The sequence below is a fragment of the Lissotriton vulgaris genome, chromosome 3_1, assembly GCF_964263255.1.
Source record: "Lissotriton vulgaris chromosome 3_1, aLisVul1.2, whole genome shotgun sequence".
In the NCBI taxonomy this organism is placed as follows: Eukaryota; Metazoa; Chordata; class Amphibia; order Caudata; family Salamandridae; genus Lissotriton; species Lissotriton vulgaris.
Window position 1 is genome coordinate 678533280 of NC_141689.1, and position 21365 is coordinate 678554644.

The 21365-nt window shown below is 45.3% G+C and overlaps 2 pseudogenes; both read right to left on the reverse strand.

Annotated features, from left to right (window-relative positions):
- Positions 1-16683: 16683 nt before the first annotated feature.
- LOC147726918 (28S ribosomal RNA) lies at positions 16684-17700 on the reverse strand (annotated as a pseudogene).
- Positions 17701-18765: 1065 nt separating this feature from the next.
- On the reverse strand, positions 18766-20390 carry LOC147726919 (18S ribosomal RNA; annotated as a pseudogene).
- Between the last annotated feature and the right edge of the window lie 975 nt (positions 20391-21365).

A 21365-nucleotide genomic window follows, 5' to 3' on the forward strand; every position in this document is an offset into this window, starting at 1 on the left:
GAGTTTTCAGAGTGGTAGACAAAGGGGGGAATGGCCTCCTAAGACCTCTTAGCCATCCCACTGTGTTAGACTTACTTTAGGTAGCAGGAGGGGTAGTTGGCCCTCAAAGGAGGGGTAGTTGGCTCCCAAGGACAACCTTAAAGGGCCAACTACCCTTCCTATTAAATTCAGTTAGTCCCACACAGCAGCATTGATAAGTTCTCATAGCAGGCCACGCTCCCTTTGCCCACCAGTCTGCAAGCGTGCTTCCTGGCATGCTCTTGAATGGTGATTAAAGTCCCCTTCACTGCTGGGGGTCCTTAAAAAAAATGTAAATCCATATTTGAAAAACACAAACTAGTCACCCTTACGGGTCTCAAGGCCATTGTGGACATTAAGTGAGCTATTGCCCAGAGTCACATGGTGCTGAGCTGATACCAGGGGTAGAACCCTGAGCCCTGTGCTCTGAAGTAAGCTGCCCTGGCCGATGCACCACACCTCTCCTTAGGGGCCAACTAGCCTTCCTGATACCTCCAGTAAGCCCCAGATAGTGGGATTGTTGAGAGGCGGACACAGGTCACGACCCTTTTCTCCACCACTCTGCAAACACGCCTCCTGTCATGCTCTTGGTTGCAGGATGAAGTCACCTTGCCTCCTGAGGGTCCCTCGGGGCAAACTAACCCTCCTGTTACCTCTAGTAAGCACCACACAGCTGGATTGCTGGGAGTGGTCCGAGGCTGCACCCCCTTTTTACACCCCTCCGTAAACGCGCCTCTTGGGGCAATGCTGCTTGGGGATCTAGTCCACTTTAGTCCTGAGGTCCTCAGGACACAAGAGGACCTCATCACCCCACCAGCAGTGCATCAAGAGGTGCGTTTGAAAAGTGGTGTTAAAAGGAGCATTACCTTGGACCACCTCTCGGTAACCCATAGTGTGGAGCTTACTGTAGGTACCTGGTGGGCTAGTTGGCCCCTAAGGACCCTTAGGATTCCAAGGGACTTAATTCCCCAACCGAGAATGCAGTTTTTCTGCTCTCACTTCCATGAAGCAAAGCAGAAGTTTGCAATGGCAGGTCGGGAGCAATGTTCACGCCCTGCCATTGCAAACTGCAATGTCCTGTGGGTGGGCACCCCAGGACATTGCTGGAGCCGGCCCTGGGGGGTGGTTGTCCCCAGGGCCAAAGTGGGCTCTTGGAGGACACGGCCCCCTCCTAACTTGTACATAGCCCCGGGGAGGTGGTGGTCCCCAGGGCTTGGGGTTTGCAATGGATCCCCATTATAGAATAAAGTGTGCCCCGGGGAGGTGGTGGTCCCCAGGGCAGTGTGGGGGGCTTGAGCCCCCCACACATAACTTTTAAAGCTAGCCCCAGGAGGTGGTGGTCCCTGAGGCTGCGGGGGGCGCGGGAGGCCCCCCGCATTTAAACATTTAAGCCCCAGGGAGGTGGCAGTCACTGAGGTTTGGGGGGCCGGCAAGGCCTCCACACTCATCAGTTTGAAATGTCCCGGGGTGGTGGTGGTCCCGGGGGAAACATGGGTGTCAGGAGCCCCCCATGCTTTTTATTAAAGAATAGTCCCCGGGAAGTGGTGGTCCCTGGGGCTGTGAGGGCCCATGGGGCCCTGGATATATTGTCCACATTTCCCTCAGGACCTGGCCAACCCGGGGTCTTATTTAAATAAAGCGCCAAGCACGGCGTAAGTACTTGTGACAAGCAGGGACCCTCTCCTCTAGTCAGGGCAAGGGACTTACTCTTAAAAATAACCCCTGCTCACCCTCTAGGTTGCGTGGCGGGACAGACAAGGCTAAACTTCAAGGCGTAATAGGTTAAGCATTTATGACCACATACAGTAATACAAGAATACACCACAAATAGACACCAGTCGAGGTTTACATCAAAAATAGGTTTCTTTTATATAGATATATCAAGCAGGCTTAATACAAGACCCAGATAATGTTTTAAGTCAGGCCACAATACTATTCAGCAATCAAAATAAGGATTCTGGTCAAAATGCGTAGTTCTTGGTTTATGTGCGCATTGCCTACTCTTGTCCGACTCTCAGCGTTGAAACAATGTCACAAAAAGTATTAATCACACATTGCGGACTCCTGGGTCCGTGGCGTACACTCTGTAGCATGCGTTGAAGCAACAGTACCTTTTGCGAGGCAGAGTCCGGTTCGAAGGCGGCGTCCGGGAAGTGCAGGCACCCACAAGATGCTGGCGGCTCCTTACTAGGCGGGCCCCGGCTGTGGCGGTGTCTCAGTGCGAGGCAAAGTGCGAGGGGCCTCAAGGAGCGGGGCATGCAATGCGGATTGCCAGGCGCGGTCACAGCATATGAGCCGTGCCTTCGGTTTTAGGGCCGCTGGGGAAAGGCGGGCGGCGCAGCACAAGGCAGCCGGTACGACTCGTACAGGCCGGCTCTCTCTGTGCCCGCGGCCCCGGTGAACCCAAGTGCGATGCAAGATGGCGCGGACGCTTTGTGAGTACGGGCCATCCTGCGATCAGAAAGGCACTCCGGTCAGCTTCCAGCGGTTGGGGGCAGCGATGCGGACAGTGTAGCTCTTAAAGGAGCCACGTGAGGCAGAATGCGGACGTCCCAGCGGGACGTGCAAAGAACGGCTCAAGGCTTGAGCAGGCTTATACGCTGCGGGGGCAGCCAGGCACCAGCGTCACAGCAAGGATGGGGACGGGGTGCACTGGGGATCACAGCTCCAACTATAAGAAATCCTCAAGCTCAGCAGCAGTCAGCGAAGGCCGGAGTAGTCCAATAATCCTGGGACTCCGTCCAGGGGGCAATCTCACCCACAAACTCTTGGAGATTAGTTAGAAGCACAAGTTCTGCAAAGTCTCTTTAAGTCTTTTCCTCTCCTTCCTCAGCAAGGCACCCACTGCAGGCCAATCCCCAGGTCAAGGACAGTACTCCTCCTCACAGTTTCTTCCAGGTCCTTCTTGTCGGGCAGAGGTTCTTCGTGGTCAAACAGGATCTCATTTCTTAGGACCAGGGCTCCTACATTTATACAGCAAATCTTTTGTTCTTACAAGCCAGGGGGCCTGTGCCTTGTTCAGTCCGGTTATGTAGCACTTTGTTGTGGTGACTCTGGCTTGTCTTTTCAGTGAGCAGGGCAGAGACATCAGACGCTTCACAGGATGTGGACCCAGCATTGTGGTTGGAGAGCACAGCCCTATTCAGAGTCAAGGGGCACTCCTCCCACCCATCCTGGTGTAATCTCTCCATTCACCACCTGGCAGCCCCAGCCTGTCTCCTGGAATTCCCCAGCCCTGTCACACACAGAAACCAGACAGCAGATACACATCCTTGCAGAGGCGGGCTGAAATGGTTAGGCAAGCAAAGGCCAGCTTTCTAAAAGTGGCACTTGCAAACACAGAACATTAAAATAAACTTTACTAAAAGATGTACTTTATCATTCTGAGTTTAGGCATACTAAACTTGACTTTCCACCATGTTCCCTGAGTCTGTTAGGAATGTATGATGTAACAATTCTAACAGCCCATTCTGGCCTATGAGAACAGGTAGCCTTACAATAGTGAAAAATGAAAATGTCTGTAATTCACTATCAGGACATGCCACACACATCAGGGCATGTCCTACCGTATGCTTACAATGCACCCTGCCCTTGGGCCTACCAAGGGTAACAAATATGAAGTTAAGGGAAGGTTTAGGGACTGGCAAGTGGGTGCATCTGCCCAGTCCGCATGACAGTACCAGACTGCACGCAGGTTCTGCAATGGCAGACCCTAAACACATTTTACAAGACTGCTTCTGTGGGTGGCACAACCAGTGCTGCAAGCCCACTAGTATCATTCGGATTCACAAGCCCTGGCACTCCTGGTGCACTTTACTGGGGTCTGACAGTAAACCAAATAAGCCAATCATGGAAACAAATCAACATAGACACTTTATATAGGGAGCACTTGCACTGTGGCACTGGTTGGCAGTGACACAGTGCTCCGAGCAGCTAACACCAGCAAAACACATGAGGCACAGCAAAAAAATGGAAGGGGGACCCATGCCAATGGTGCCAGGTCTATCAGTCAGCAAACCTCTCTAAATAAAATGCCTTTTTTTGGACCTTGGGTCCCTGTGGGACCCCCTGAGCAGGCCTGAGGGGTCAGGGTGTTTCTACCCTGCCCCCTTTTCATAATTTTTAACCTTTTTTTTGTGACTTGGTTCAACAGAGTCACAAGATGGCTGCCAACACCGTTCTGCTCACAGAATTTGGGTAATTTTGCGTTCCACTGAGAATGCGGGATTGCCCGAAATACCGCGATCCGCGGCTTTGCAGAATTGTTCGCGCTTTCAAAATGCGTGTTCGCTGGATATTTCTCCCCGAGCATGCAAACAGCGTTCGCGAACAGGAAAAAAGCATTGTGAACATGCGGACCAAGCAATTCCGCGTGTTCGTGGAACTTTTGCGTGATCGCAGAGATTTTTTTATCGTTTCGAGGAGCTTTGCATAGCACGACAATGCTAATTCCGCCCACTCCTAGAGAACACTTTCTAGTTTGAAGTGTTGGCAGCTTATCAGAGTCAAGATTGTGAACAGTAGGATTCGCGGATCGACCGCGGTCACCACATATCAAGATTTTTTTATTTTATTTTATTCTCAGGAACTACTGTAGGGATTTACAACATTTAAAGCAAAGAGGGCACTCTGGACTACGAGCTACCTCTCTGCCTAATTTGATGTAATTCTAATCAGCGTTTCAGGCTGTAGTTGCAACACATTTTTCCTATGGAAATTAACATGGAGAAAATGCGTTTTGTGACCCCCTTTTTTTCTCGGCCCGCTTGACGAATCACCCCAAAACTTTCAAGACAGGAGCTGACCAGAGCCCCCCATTAGGTATGAACATTTTGTAAAGATTTGTCAACCGTACATATATATTTCCAAAAGTTCCAGTAGGAGTGCTCTCAGGGTACAGTACACTCAGATCACGGTAGTTGTTGAGAAACTGTTTTTTAAACAAATGTTATGAGTGACGTAATATGTGAGGCCATGAAAAGTGCATTGCATTGAGGGGGTATAAATTATAGTTAGCTCAGGTAACTATAACTGCTATAGTTCACTTGTTTTTTATGAGTAAAATATGAGCCTAACTAAAATGCCCCGTAACATTTGGTTTTGTCAGTGAATTTCTAAGTTTAAAAAAAAATTCTATTTACTAACTATAATATCCCTGTAACATTTGTTATTTTCAGTGAATGTCTTAAGGTTTTTTTAACTGGTAGTGATGTGTGCAGAGTGGTGGAGAAAGGGGACTGGCCTCTAACCAGCTCTCAGGATTCCCACTGTATGAGGCTTACCTGAGGTATAGAAGGGGACCCCCAAGGACCCTCAGCAACCAATATAATGTAATCCCACAAAAAGTATTGTGCCAGGAGGAACATTTGACAAGTGGAAACATTTTGCGGGACAGCCTACCAGCTCTCAACAATCACACTGTGTGGGACTTACTGAAGGTAATAGGAGGGCTTATTGGCCCCCAAAATAACCTCAGCATCCAAGGGGGCTTTATCCCTCATTGCACATCAAACACGGAGCTAAGAGGGAAATACAGGCCTAGGTCGCCCTCCACTCAGAAAGTCATCAATACACTAATGACCTAGGTCAGTCTAGGGCATTCAATTTTGAAAGAGCTGGTGTATTGCTTATCGCAATTTTTTACAACAACACACCTCCCAGTTCTTGTCAGTAAGGGGTAGGGAATACCCCAGTCAGTAGCCCATCTTAAAAAGCCCGCTCCCTATCCAGACAGAAGCGAAACCCACACCCAAATGTGATGAAAAAAATATGTGATAGCGTGATAGCACCTCAAGGGCGCACCACCAAAGGGACCCCTGGTAGGTACTCACCAGGACGGCCCTGTTATCATCATCGGTGCTATCGGGCTTAAAGAAACGTGTCCAAATGAAAAACAACTGTGTTACCAGTGATAGGTGCAGTGGAAAAAACATACAAATACAGTGATGTCACACAGCATACAACATATATACACCAAACCACGCATACAGCAAGAACAGATAACTTTATTCTTGTTCTTCTATGTTGTTTGCGTATATTTAAAAAAGTGAAAATGGCTACTACCTATAGAGCCATGTTCTCCTTGCCAACATGTTTCATTGCCATTGTAATATTCAGGCAATTTCTTCAGGGCAACAACGTTTTATGCCACTGCATTGGACACCAGGGTTTCAAAATACCTCTATCGTCAGAAGTTTCTCATACCAGCCGAGAGGTCGTAAACAAAGGGTTTTTGGTTACCTCCATTTGTCAGTAGCCTAGCCACTTCTTCCGTTATCCTTAGCGGTAATAGGAGCGCTGTCGGCGTTCTATCATCCCTTGAGCACTACTCGACTCCGATTTTCTATATTTACGTAAATATAGAAAATCTGAGTCGAATTGCGATAAGCAATACACCAGCTCTTTCGAAATTGAATGCCCTAGACTGACCTAGGTCATTAGTGTATTGATGGCTTTATCCCACAACCAGTAGTGCACTAGGAGGAGAATTTGCAGAGTGGTGTAGAAAGGAGGTGCAGCCTCACAAGACATCTCAACAATACTGCTGTGTGGGACTTACTAGAAGTAAAAGGAGCCAAGGGGACTTCATCCCCCTATAAGTAGTGCACCCAGAGGCACGTTTTCAGAATGAAGGTGACAAGGGCAGATTGTCAGCGGCTTGCCGTTTAAAAAAAAAGATATTTATTTTATATGGGGAGGGAGGCCACGTGGCCCCCCTTCCTGGGGCCGATTTCAGGGCAGGAAACCCGGCCTTTCTTTTTTTAACAGGCACATGGGGGTCATAAATATGAGCCTTGTAATGGAGTATTTAGTGTATGTTGATGACTTGATCGTTTTATCTATGAACCATGTGAGATTTCAGAGACACCTAAACTGTCTACATAAATATAACTCCATTAATGGTCTAAAAGAAAATGTATCTACAACCAAAACCCTATTCTTTTAGTGCCATAAACCATCATATAGCCTGGTAATATTAATCTATCCTTGATGAGCATGTTAAAAGCTACCCATATTCACAAAAGAATATACATTTAATTAGAAAGCCCATGTGATCGCTAAATGCCTGAGTGTTTGATTTGATTTGATTTTTAGATTGATAGAGCGCAGCGAATGCCCGGAGGCGCCTTGGCCTGAGTGTTAACAATGTAATAAATAGCTTCACTAGTAAGTACCAAGGGTATTCGATAAGTCTCCCTATAATGGCAGCAAACTCAAAATTAAATTATAGGATTCATACAGATTAACAGATTTCTCTACAAATATACCTGTTTTTTTACTTTCAATTTTTTTTACAAGATGTCTCTGCTATGTTTTTAACCTTAGATATTCTACCTGGACTGAGTTTGTTTTGTAATTTGGTCTTGACACAATATAGTTTGTTAATTACATTCGCGGAGTAGAAAACTCTTAGGAAAATTTCATTTAGAAGGAAACATTTGTAACTAAAATACTTATTGGCAAAACAAATAAACAAAATTATCTCTGACCATTACCTATCAAGTCTAGAAATATTATCAATTAAGAGCATCGGTCAACGCAAATTTCTAAATCCCCCCAAAAGCGCTTTCATTTTAAAGATCTGGCATTGGAATTACAAAAGTCAGAAAAAAATAATTTATGTCTATCGAAGATAAATGAAAAAAGAAACAACCTTTTACAAGCACAAACCTAGAAGCAGAAAAAAATTGGTTTATTTATGACTAATACTAATTTATATTTCAGTGTTACAATATCAAGCTGACTTGTTCAATCTGGCTAAGAATCCGAGATGTTGATGACTGCACTTTGTTACATTAGAGATTGTAGAGCACATCACATGTTTATGCCTAACCTTATGATACCTGCAAAAATCCTTCATTTTGGCAATTCATTCGTGAAAATGGTTGCGGAACAGTACATAAAGTTACATTATACTGTTTTACAGCAAAATCCAGTAAATCAGTAGGTTGAAATTTAAAATAAGTTAGCTTTTCTCTCAATTGCTTAGAAGAGTTACACATGCACTGTGATGCTCACTGACGAAGACTTCATCCATGTACTGTTCTTAATTCTAACTGAACAGTATTGAATTTCTTCCTTTATGGGGTACTATACTGGACTGTAAACAATTAATATTTAAAATGTGTGTAATTAGGGTGAACCCATAAAGAAATACTTCATGTGTATCTCTGATCACTGTGTTTATAACGATTATTGAATTTTTAAATCTGTGCAGAAAAATTTTCTAAAAATCCAAGTACTTTTGCGGATCAGCTATCAGGGAAAAGCTTACAGATTAAAAAATTGTCACCCAATTCTACTTTCTCCCACTTGCATTTGTTATTTTGTGATTTCACCAAAATGTTTCTATAGTATAACCATAATCAAGCTACACAAATGTGCCACTGCAAATTTCTGAATTTTGACTGCTTTTAAGAAACTTATAGGTGTCCACGTGTAAATTGAAAGTAGGTAAAACCCCAAAAATAGGAAATATTTGCAACCACTTATACAACTGAAAAATGTGTGTGTAAAAAAATATTTTTTACAATCGTGTTTCTAAACGCTAGCAAGAGAGGAAATATAAGACCTGGCATCATTGGCGTAGGTTTACCCAGTATTTTTGTTTTTGCCTCCTGGTATTTTGCTGTGTGTTAGACTTTGTTTTTGCTGGTCTAGATGCTTTGGGCACTTTGCACTGCTGTTTGGTGCCAAAGTGCAAGTGTTCCCTGTAAATTGTGTTTATGGATTGGTGAGTCCATGAATGGCATATTTGATTTACTAGTCAGTCCCTGGTACTGTGCACTGTGTGTGCCCTGGGCCTATAAATCAAATGCTGATAGTAGGCCTGCAGCACTGATTGTACCACTCACATGAGCTGCCTGTAAATGTAACTCTGACCTGACATTGCAGTTTCTGTATGCAGTTTGGTACTCCCATGTCCACCTGACAAATGCACCCACTTGCCAGGTCCTAACCCTCTCTTTCATTGCATGTGAGTCACCCCTAAGGTTGGCCCAAGTACCCCTGTGGGCAGCATGCAGTGTTTGTGAAAGGTAGGACATGCCCTGATGTGTGTGGCATGTCCTGATAGTGAAATACTGCCAATTTCGTTTTTCACTATTGAAAGGCTATCTATTCCATAGGATAGAATAGGAGCTCAGTTTTGACATCTTCTAAATATAACTTCCCACAGGGACAAGCTGGAAGATAAAGTTTAGTATGCCTGATCTCAGACTATAAAGGAGCATCGTTTAGTGAGGATGATTTTTACATTCTGTGTTTTAAAATACCACTTTTAGAAAGTAGGTATTTTCTTGCTTAGCAATCCTGTGTGCCTCTGCTAAGTTTGTGTATTGGCTGTCTGGCTTTCGAATGTCAGGGGCTGAGGATGTGCTTTCTGTTTAGACAGCCACTTGGGGGGTGTGGGGGGTGAGGTGTGTCCTGCCTTTCCAGGGAGAGTCAGGGCTGGGCTGAATAGACCTGGGCTGCATTCAGGGTAGTTGATGTAATGCATCAACGAGTAGCACGATGAATCCACACCTGTTTCCAATGCATCGCAGAAGAAACCGACGCGTTTGTCCACGGCTGGGGGAATCGCCCATGCCGCATCGAGTGCACTGATCTACGAAGGCTGAGATCACCGCACCGATTCCGACGTAGGCCCTGCTGTGCGGCTGCAAGAACCAATGCATCGTGGGATGGTGACTGTAGAAATCAATGCAGCGCTGTTGCCGTGGCCGCATCGAGAACCAACACATCCCCAAACCTCACGTATTGCACCGGGGCACCAAGTCTACATCAGCGCTGGGGCTGCAGTAAGAAACCAATGCATCACCTCCCTGCACAGTAAGAAACCGATGCCTCACCCCCCTTCAGTAAGTAACTAACGCATCACCTCCCGTGCGTGGCAGTAAGGAACCGACGCATCACATACCTTGGAGTAGGGAACCAACGCATCACCTTCCCTGCACGTAAGGAACCAATGCATCAGCTTCTCTGCGGCTGTTTTTGTTAATAATTTTGACTGTTCCAAGGTACCTTGTATTGAAAGTGTTGCATCTAAAGTTTCCTATGGACAGAACTGTTTCTACCTTTTGAAAGTCATATTTCGATTACTGTATTGTGGGTTTTTGTTGTTTTGGGCTTGTTTGGTTTAAATAAAGATTACTTATTTTTCTAAACTGGTGTGGTGTCCATTTGTAGTGTTTTCACTGTATTACTGTATGTGTACACTAATTCTTTACACACTGCCTCTGAGATTTGCCTGTCTGCTCGTGACAAGCTACCATGGGGGTGAGCAGGGGTTATTTTAGAAGTGTATCCCCATTACCCTGATTAGGAAGAAGGGTCCCTAATTGGACAAAGTTGCAAACCACTGCCAACTAGAGAACCCCATTTCTCACATTACACAAACCTTTTGTTGGTTATATGTTTAGAAAACATGTTTCTTGTGTTGCACTTCATTCCAAAGAAAACACTTGCCACATTTCAACAATTCGTTCTGTCCCATTTGGGGAAACCACAAATCATGGCTACCTTCATAATTGCTAAATGTGGGAAGAAGTGTACAAACTTGGATATTGTTAGTCAAAAAACACTTCGAAAGCTTAGGAAGGACATTCCAAATTATCAAGAAGATGCTCTGCCTGGGGGCTGTGGGAAGGAAGAGGTAACACCTGACAGTCAAGTGGTCAAAATCAGAAAAAAAGTTGTTAAGGCCCTGCCATCCATTTTAGATAAAAGGGAGGGAAACTATACCATTTCTCTTACATCCCATATCTGAACTCTTCAATTGTAATAACCCTTGCCACACAATTGCTGCTGATTTGAAAACTGTCAGTAGGACAATTCTATAGGTAAAATGGTAATTTCAGGGCAGAGCATATGGGTATAGGGTCTGATAAGTCATTTACATCTACTCTAAAAGACGAATGCCAAATGCCTGGGTTGAAAACTCAAAAATGTATAATCCTTGGTGGTAACACTTTTAAAATATGAACTACTTTACACAGACTCCATGATATTCTTATCCACATAAGTTTGATTGCACACAATACAGTGTAACCTCACATACATACTTGAAACCTCTTATTGTCCTACCCCTCCCTAAAGGAGGGGAAGTAGATCTGCAATCAAGACATAGTTGATGACACCTTCTAATGAACAAGGGAAATGGAACAATAACAATATCTGGTTATGATGCACTATTGAGAGGGACATTGTGTTCATAGGGCAAGAAGGAGACAATTGCTCAGCGCATCTTCCCATGCTACACAATATGCACATCACAAGTTGACTAGTGTTGCATACAATAGTTGAATGGGAAACAGCATTTTCTAAAGCAGGTTGAGCCACGAGTGCCATTTCAATGCAAGTGTAACAACACTTGCTTGAATCATGCATATCCCTTAACCACACATATGCGTGGTTAAGGAAGTCAGGGGTCTAGATACGGAGCAGATAGGTGGGAAGAGGAACAGGGATGCTCAGGAGAGGAAGGACCTGGACATGGCTAAGTAGGTGGGGCTGGGGCTTGGTTTTGGGTGAGGTAGTGGTTTTTAGGGCTGGAGGCCGGTTATAGGGCTCAGGGTGTGGGGTCTGAGTAATTTTTCGGGCTGAGTGTCAGGTTTTAGGGCTCACACCAGGATGGAAGGGCTAGTTTTCAGGGCTGGGGTCAGTTTTATTGGTCAAGGTGGGGCAAATGGGGTCAGGGTAGTTTTTTGGGCAATGGTTGGGGTTTAGGGCGCAGGATGGGGAGTCAGGGTAGCTTTTAGGGATGGCATGCATCATTGTATCATACAACCTAACTGTAATCATATTTGGGAAGTTTAAATAATGTAGACAGGTAATCATATGGTAGCAGACTAAGGTAATGAAATACGTATTATTACAAAGGGAGCAAGTTCCCAGGTTTCTTTCAATTTTCAACTAAAGTGAGTGTTATCATGCACTGCATTTACCACAATGCTTTTGGGTGTAGTGTGTGCTGGTATGCCAGCAATATGCTTCCTTCCACTTTAGTGTATGGCTTCTTTAAGTTATTGGGCTGACAGGCGCATTGGAATGCACTTGCACTCTTGGAGGGGTTGAAAAACCAGAGAGGAATGTGAGCAGTTTTGCCAGCACCCCCAAATATGATGTGTTACTCCCTACTGAAGAAGAAAAAATATCCTGAAATACAACTAGAAATATCCATCACTGGATGCACCAATAATGGTGAATACTAAAGGCTTTCATCTAAAGTCAGTGTTATCATACACTGCATTTACCAAAATGCATGTGGGTGAATTGTGTGCTGGTATGCCAGGCAGGGTGCTCCCTCCCATCTTTTTCTTATTTGGTGTAATGGCTCCTAAAGTTTGGAAGTTGACTTGACAGTTACATCGCTGTGACAAATGTTGCTTACAAATACACATTGCAGTCTGATGTTGGAGAAAAATGATGGCACACTAAAGACTTTTGACTAAAGTGAGAGTTATCCTGTGCTGAATTTACCACAATGCATCTGGGTGAATTGTGTGCTGGTATGAAAGGCAGTGTGCTTCCTCTCCTTTTTGTGATTGGCTCCTTCTAGGTTGTCTGGCTGAAAAGCTCATTTGGATCCACCTGTACTCTGGGAGTAGCACATAAATCTGAGAAAGCTGTGAGCAGCTTCACCAGCACCCCCACATTTAAGGCGTCAATTCCCATCTCTACTGACAATGGGAAATATCCAGGAACGTGTCTAGAGATACCCAGCATTGGCTGCACTACCAATGGTGAATACTTAATACTTTCATCGAAAGTGAGTTTTATCATTCAATGCATTTACCACAATGCATGTGGGAGAATTGTGTGCTGCAATGCCAGGCAATGTGCTCTCTCCCTCCTTTTCCTTAGTTGGTATAATTGCTACAAAAGATTGGAAGGTGACATGACAGCTACATCACTATTACTGTTTTTTTTTAAAACACATACACAGTGCTGTTCTAATGTTTATGATTGATGGTAGATACTTACAAAGAGCATCAGATACTGTTGTATCTATAGTTCCATCCGTCTATTGCACAGCACAATTTGCCCATATCCATGGCACCCACGTTCTTTCGAATATTTACGAAAATTGCATCATTCATACTGGCAGGTTGAAGTTAAGATATGTGTCTAAATGCAACGTATGCCGCATGAATGCATCTGTGATCTCTTAAGAGGGTAGCATTTGAAATACTTTTTTAAATAACCATCTTCTTGGCAAGTGGTTATCAAAGGTGTTGACACAGAATCACCGAGTAATCCAGTGGCTTATCGTGAAATCCCTCAAAAACTCACTTCAGTGATGTAGCAACAGTCTGAAGGTCATAATAATCTCTGAAGGTCAATTTCTGGAGGCATGGTTCAAAGCTCCTGCTGCTGGCAGGGGTGAAGTCTGCTGTGCTGCAGCCTACTTCAATCAGCAGCTACTTTTTGAATAATCAAGAAATACTTCACAAATACCTCTAAGCTCCACTTTCCTAATCCGAAGGTGTGATAGGGTGCAGCCAACCGTGATAATTCAACTTTGAACAAGTTATTATCAGATAGAAAACATGATGGCAGGCTGAAAGGTGTCAGGTCCTTTAAAAGACTCCATGTTCCGCCAGTGGAATATTCACTGCAGTGAAATATTCCCCGGCGTGTTCGACTCTCTATTCAAATCTAGGATCGCAATGGCTCAATTGTACTGTTGTAGAGTTGTTCAATTAGCAAAATAAATGTTTTTATTTTTTATTTCAAAGGGTGACTTTTTTATTATGCTTATGCATAAATCGTCTTCTTGTAGACGATTTGATCGCTAGGCCGTTCCTGAGCTTGCACGACTGTAAATACATATTTATAAAGTTAAATGGACGACGTGAGCCGAATTCTTTCAGCAGGTGCTTCAAACAGTTATGCAAAAAAGTGATCCTACATCACCGATAAGTGAAGTAATTCATCGAACTTAATTTCACGAATGTTTGGTACACGCCTCCTTTGAATTCTAACAGATTAGCATTTTAATGTGTTTACAATGATCGATGAAGATCATACACCCCTTTCATTTAGTACCAACCGATAAAAGGATTTAGAATTGCCTTGTTTTTATAACGTGAATTGCAATCAGTCTCTATGAGAGAGATTCATAAGACCGCTTCAACGATGAGGCTGTTGGAACAGAAATGCTATGAAAGTAGTTTGGTATTTACAAATCACACGTACTTCCATACCAAGTATATTGTTCAGGTTTTTTTGTGGATTAAGAAATTTGGTAAACCGTCTGATTGGACAGAATCTTTTTTCATATTTCCCTGCTCTGGGTACTAGGGGGCATATCATCAATGACCGGCGATAATTATCGCTAAGCGCACTTAGCGCTAGGATAATTATTGCCGGGTAACGTGGAATTTTATCGCTGAGATAGCATGCTATTAGCAACGCTTATCTCAAAAGCGATAAAATACCAAGCGCTAACTGCCAAATGTGAGATTATCGCTGGAAATCCAGCGATAATCTCACTAAGTGTGGCGTTAGCTTGATGATAGGCCGAGGCATACTTAGCCATGATATCCACCTTGCATAGGATATCATGGCTAAGTCAGTCTCGAAGCAGGCGTAAGGAAAGTAGCGATAACAGAGGTTATCGCTACTTTGCTTGTCGCAATGCAGGTTAGCGTACCCCTTGTTAATTGGAGAAATGTTGCTTATCGACATTTCTCCATTAATGTCAGGGCAGGAATGCCCACCTTGCATCTCGTTAGAGATGCAAAGCTGGGCGTTCAGTAAACAGGCGCTGATGCAAGGTTTCACGCGATACCGTGACCTTGTTAATTAGGCGATAAAATTATTGCTGCTTTTCGTCCAAAAACGGACGCAAAAGAGGCGATAATTTTATATCGCTTCTTTGATTGTTTACGCCCCAAGATCTCTTTAATTTCTAGATGATCCAACCCATATGCTTACTAAAATAAATACTGAGTTTCCTGTTTTGCCCTCCAAAACGTTCATTACAACGATGACATGGGCCTTATTGCAAGGATTTAAGTTCAAAAAGTTATGCACCTACCTAAAATATATTCATACAATAGTAACAAATAGAAACACGGAAGGGGCCTATTCACAAACTGCGTTTTGTACTGCGTTAAATAGTACTACTCGCATACTGCAAAATTCTATTCACAAATCTACATGGGGAGTTACCACCTTCGCCTCTCCTATCTTTTGTCCCGAGATCTCCGCACTGACTGAGGAGTCTTCGTGCACAAAAAAATATGTTTTAGTAGTATTTGTAGGTGGGACAGGGCGAAATGGCTGAAAATGGGGAATACTTACTCCTAAAGGGGAGGTGTAAGGATGGGTTAAGGAAAGCTCAGGGAGTGGGTTATGGAGGGAAATGCCTCACCCACAAAAGAGTAAAAACTTTCCTATTAAAAAACTGCACTCCTAAAGTTACTACTGCCAAGCAGGGCCCAAAACAGTCATAAATCTACTCCGGCTCCAAGCTGAAATACATCCAGCAACATGCATGGCCAATCTCTCCAATCACTGATAGGGTAACACACTCCAATAGAAAATATTGGAGGCAGAGACTTGAAATAAATCCCATAGAAGTAAAGTTAATTTAATTTAAATTACTAAAAATAGATAAATTTATAAATGAATCCATGTTTGTACTGCCCACCAAATTAGGAGTTTTCTCCTGTCTGTCTGTTGGGATATTGTTTGGCATTCCCACCAGACAGGTTCAACAGGCACCGCAATGGGCACATCAAAATCAGTACCGACACGGCATTGCCTTCTACACACAGGGGGAGAGGGCTCCCTGGGCCTGTTGTTTCCATTTTACCTGCTCATTCTTAGGAGAATGGTAAGCCTTGTGCCAGGCCTGCCAACGATAACTCCTGGACGGCTAGACATTGAGAGTCGCTGCCATTCGATACTGGGTCCAGGCATCTTCTGAATGCTTCTCTGTCCTCTCCCAGGCTTGTGTTCCACTCGGTGCACTGGAGGCTTGGTCTTCAAGCAGGACTGGTCTCTAATCTTTACCCCAAACCCAGTGGGGGGCGAGACAGTCCTCCCCAGTCTGCAGCCACCCTGGCTGTGTAATCAATGTCACTGCTATATGCCATACCTTGGGCTCAGGGTGCTGACTTGGGTGGGTGGGGGCCTTATACATTCCTGGAGCCCAGGGAGCCAGGAGGGTTAAGCCCAGGCCATCCTATTCTCATGGGCCTACCTGGGAAGCCCATTTACCTTGACTATTAAGCCTGCACAAAGTGGGGGCTTACAGAACCCTAAGGGGAACAAAGGTTGAAGTTATCCTAGCCGGATAACATGGTCGCCCAACAAGTTGTGCCATCTGGCCTAGCAACCAGAAGGCCCAGGATGAACCAACAACCAAATGTCCTGGGATGACCAGACCAAGGACCCAGTCACACAGCAGTCCAATGACAACCAGAGTGGCCATGCACTCTGAGACCGGTGCTCAGGAGGCTCCTTCTCGGGGCTGCTTGCCTCCTGGCGACTTGTGCAGGAGTAGGGGAATTCTGGTCTGCCCATTTGGTCATACTGCTGAAACGCAAGGGAACATGCACCCATCTCAGCACCTTGTGGCGCAGGCAGGAGGGGAAGGCCTCATGTGCTGACCAGCATATGGTGGAGGCAGCTTTGCACAGACCCACCCCGAGACAAAAGCATGGTCAGAGGAAGACTTTCAATAGATTGCAGCGAGGTAGCTGCTCTGCTTATTAAAAAACCTTGACCCCAAATCAGGTTGTCTCCGAATGATTTAGCACCCGATGCCCCACAAACATGCAGTGCACTAAGGGCGATGGAAGTGGCCTCCTTCTCTCTGCTCTTTGTTCCCCAATTGAGTGGCTCTAAGCACCAGCCCATGAGGCCGACTATCCCAAGCCAACAGAGGCTCCACAGCACTGCAGTATCCTTATGGTTTAGGGGGAATTCTGATTTAGAGGCATTCAGTCATAGTCCTACAGATGGTAGCTTCGCCCCATTCACTCTTCAGCCAAGCACATACCCCAAATATCTGAACCAGTGGTTCCTCTCATACTGAGTAGGATGTGCAACAAAACATCATCAGTAGGGAAAAATTAACCTGTTTCACGACAGTCTAAACACAGCCCACGTTCCCTATTATTGGGTGAACAATCCAATGCTTTATGAATTCTGCTTCACAATGATAGAAAGAGCCGACATTGAAGTATCAAAAAGTGACGTCGTTTTAAACGCTTAGTCACCGTAAGCCAGTTATCACTGTGGTAATTTTTCTGACACCTCCTTCTTGAAACTCAAAAAATTCTGTAGGATTTTTGAGGCCCTGCTTTTACCATTTTACGGTCTGTATTTATACTGAAAATCAAGATCAAGCAATCTTTTGCCCTTTTGCTCCACAGAAGCTCTCTGTCCTCTCTGAGCTCCCATTCGGACACCTGTGCTATCGTTTGACAGGTGTATTACCACAGTCAAAATCCCCACCTGCCACTGTCCCCGGAGCGGATCGCGCCCAGTGGGCACTAGCTACATGGAGCCATAAGCAAGAGTCCTCCACCTCACTGGGTAAGTGAAAAAATAATAGGAGTAGTGGTATTTCACTGGCGGACCAATGGCTTCCCACTTATCCAATACCTCTCATGTCTCGCCATACTAGATTCAAGCTTGACAGTGCTTCTTTCCCAGCTGATTCTGACAAGGCCACTTTCTTGGCTGTGGTTTCGCTACATGGTAGGTAGGAACAGAGGGAATCTCATTCATCCATTCATGGGTGTCACTAATTAGATGACAAGGCATTTAGCTGTTCTCGTACCACCACGAGGTGGCTCATTCTCAGGCAGCAGGGCCTTCGGGATTGATCTAAGCCTGGCGAGGCACTGCCATTCAGTTTCTCCCCACTGAGTGAGCATGAGTTTAATTCTTGGGAGTGCCTACCATTGTGCCCCTCTAAGAGGGGCTAGGTACACCCCCTTCCCCAGACCTTCCTGAGTACATTTGTAAGGTCCTCCCTGGTGGAGGATCCCGGCCCATGCCCAGACAGCAGACGGATCTGCCAGTCAGGGCACGCTAGGGCAGGGCCAGACCTTGTGCCTACGGTGTATTCCTTCTGGGAGAGGGTTTCAGGCTATCGCCGTCAGTCGCTTAGGCTGCTCTCCATTATTGATCCTTCCACAGGTTCACCTACCAAAACCTTGTTACGACTTTTACTTACTCTAGATAGTCAAGTTTGATGATCTTCTTGCCATTCCATCAGGACGGTTGATGACCCCAGCTTGTTAAATATTGGATGGGTTTGTTAGCATGAGCTGAAAGCCATTTTATATTTCTTGCAGCCATTTTAGTTTTCCATGTGCTGCCACATGTTCACCATGTGCTCTGTCCTCCCTCAGTGTTGACTGCTCTTGTTATCTGCCTTGAAACGAACTATATTCAGAATCTTCCACCTTCACACATGCTCAGCTGAGCTTGTACCTGTCCTTGCAACTGTTCCTAGTATGTAAATGTCAGGATGTGTTTGCCAAAAACTGTCACTGTTAGCTCCTCCCACTTTGTTGAGCAAGCTGATCTTGCATGTCCATATTAGTCTTTTTGCATGCTTACATGAGCCAGGACTGTCCCTTGGTCTTATACTGACTATGTAACCCTAAGCATATATAAGGCCCCAGTTTTCTGTACTCCTCAGACTGCCTCATTCAGTTGCTAAGGCTTCTGTGTGACGTAGTCTGACTCATTTGAGGTCAATAAAGATGCAACTTTTATATTTGAGCTTCTGTGCCAATTTCTTTCTTGTTGGTTTAAAAGGACCAAGTATCAGTGTGACCCCTAGGAAGGTTTCTTGATTTCTTCAAGCTGGGCAGATCCAAGGACTTCACTAAACCATCCAATCTGTAGGGCAATGTGTACAAAGGGCAGGGACCTAATCAACTCAAGCTTATGACCCACACTTATTGGGAATTACTCATTCATGGGAAATAATTGCAGTGCTCAATCCGGGGTGGAGCAGGTTACTCACACCTATCAGTGAAGGGTAGACACACACTGATCTGTTCAGTGTAGTGCATGAGCAGCCCCAGATATCTAAGGACATCACATAACTATTATTGTTCAATTTCCTGAGGTCAAATGCCACTTGCCCTTCTAAGAAGTTCAATGCTGACTGCTGTGGGTCACGTAACTAGTAAGCATAGAGGGGTTTCGTTCATTAACAGAATTAACCAGAGAAATCACTCCACCAACTAAGAAGGGCCATGCACCACCACCCACAGAATCAAGAAAGAGCTATCAATCTGTCAATCCTTTCCGTGTCCAGGCCAGGTGATGTTTCCCGTGTTCAGTCAAATTAAGCTACATGCTCCACTCATGGTGTTGTCTTTCTGGCAATTTCCTAAGTTTCAGCTTTGCAACCATACTTCCCCTGGAATTCAGACTTTGGTTTTCCAGAAACTGCTCAGCAGGTAATGGGAATAACGCTGCCAGATAGATAGTTGGCAGTGTTTATGGTCAAAACTACAACAGTATCTGAATGTCTTTGAAGCTCCAACTTCAATCTTGATTAATGAAAATATTCTTGGCAAATGCTTTCACTTTGGTTCGTCTTGTCCGGTCCAAGATTTTCACCTCTAGCGGCACAATACGAATGCCTGCGGCCATTCTTGCTATTCATGGCCCCAGTTCCAAAAAACAACAAAATAGAACTGGAGTACTATTCGATTACTCCTAGCTGAAGTATTCAGGTAACCAGCCTGCTTTGAACATTCTAAGTAAATGCTTCAGACCCCTAGGACACTCAATCAAGAGCTTCAAGGGGACACTGAGAGGCCAGGGCTGGGAAAGGTGGTAGCTCGCCTCACAGCTGACACGCAGCCCGATCCCAAGATACAACTATGAGCTTTTTAACTGAGCAACTTTAATACATACTATTCGAGCTGGAATTACCACTGCTTTTGGCACCAGCTTGCCATTCAATGGATCTTTGTGAAAGGATTCAAAGTGTACTCAGCCGGGAGTGGGCATATTGCATGCCTGCTGCCTTTGTTATATATGGTAGCCAGTTTTTCAGGCTCACTCCCTGGAATCAAACCCTGATTCCCAGTTACCCATGGTCACTAAAGTAGGCACAGAAAGTACCATCGAAAGTTGATGAGGCAGACATCAAAATGTATCATTGTCATCACAGAGATGTGCACTCCCGCGAGATCAACGCTCATCTGCATATATTAGCTCTAGAACTACCACAGTTATCCAAGTAACAAATGGAGCAATCAATGGAACCATAACTGATTTAATGAGCCAATCACTGTATCACTGTACCAGGTGTGTGTACTTACACATGAATGTCTTAATCTTTGAGACAAGGAAATGCTATTGGTAGGGGCAACCAGGTAAATGCACCTGCTGGATGGGTTGTTGGGAGCTAAGTACCCATCCTGGACTAACCTTTTTACCCCTCACATGCCTGCTGGGGGAGCCCAACCGCCGGGGGAGGGGTTGCTGGGCGGACAGATGCAGTCACACAGGCACCAGCAGTTCCAGCCGTCTCCATGGAAACGAGATTTGCCAAGGTGCAGCCTGATTGAGACACAGGGGTGTCGGCCTGGGTTACTAAGGACACCTCACAGAACGATAGTTTCCAACTGCTGCGGAAATGCACTAGATGGAGGAGGGCAACAGCATGGTTCTCCAGGACCCTGACTGAGGCAGCATCCAGGACCAGGCACACATGTCCCCTATGTCCCGCTTCAAATCTGGTCAGACCACTTGGGGGCCTTCGGACTTCGCTTTGCTGAGTAGGGTCTCCTCAAGTTGCCCGCCTCCAATTCAGACGGTCCCTGGCAGGGTGGAAGCTCTTTGCTTGAAACAACAGCAGAAGCTTGCCAAGCAATCCATCCTAAAATAGACCAAGCATACCTAATCAATCAGAGTATACGGCGCTGGCTGGACCCTTTCTTGTAGTCCATACAAACTGCGTGACAGAGGAGGTCACTGGCAACAAGGCACCCAGCCTCCTATGGCCCTGCCTGGGCTGGAGGAACTCCCAAAGGAGCAGAGATGTTGGCTTCATGTTTCTTGAAGCAACAGCCAAGGCTGACCAAGCAGTCCATCCTTCAACAGACAAAGCACACACAATTGATCGAAGTATATGGTGCCGAACAGAACCTCTATGGGCAGGACACCCTGTGCTGGGATGTCGACCTTCTGTCTCTACCTGCTCTTGTGGAAGGCAGGCTCAAAGGAAAGGCACATCAGGCAGGGGTGGGAGGCCTTGTGGTGGACCAGGCTGGCCATCCTGGGCAGCAACCAGCTGAGAAGAACTGGGTCACAAGGGGATCCAGAGTACTCTGTCCCTAGTAATCAAGAGG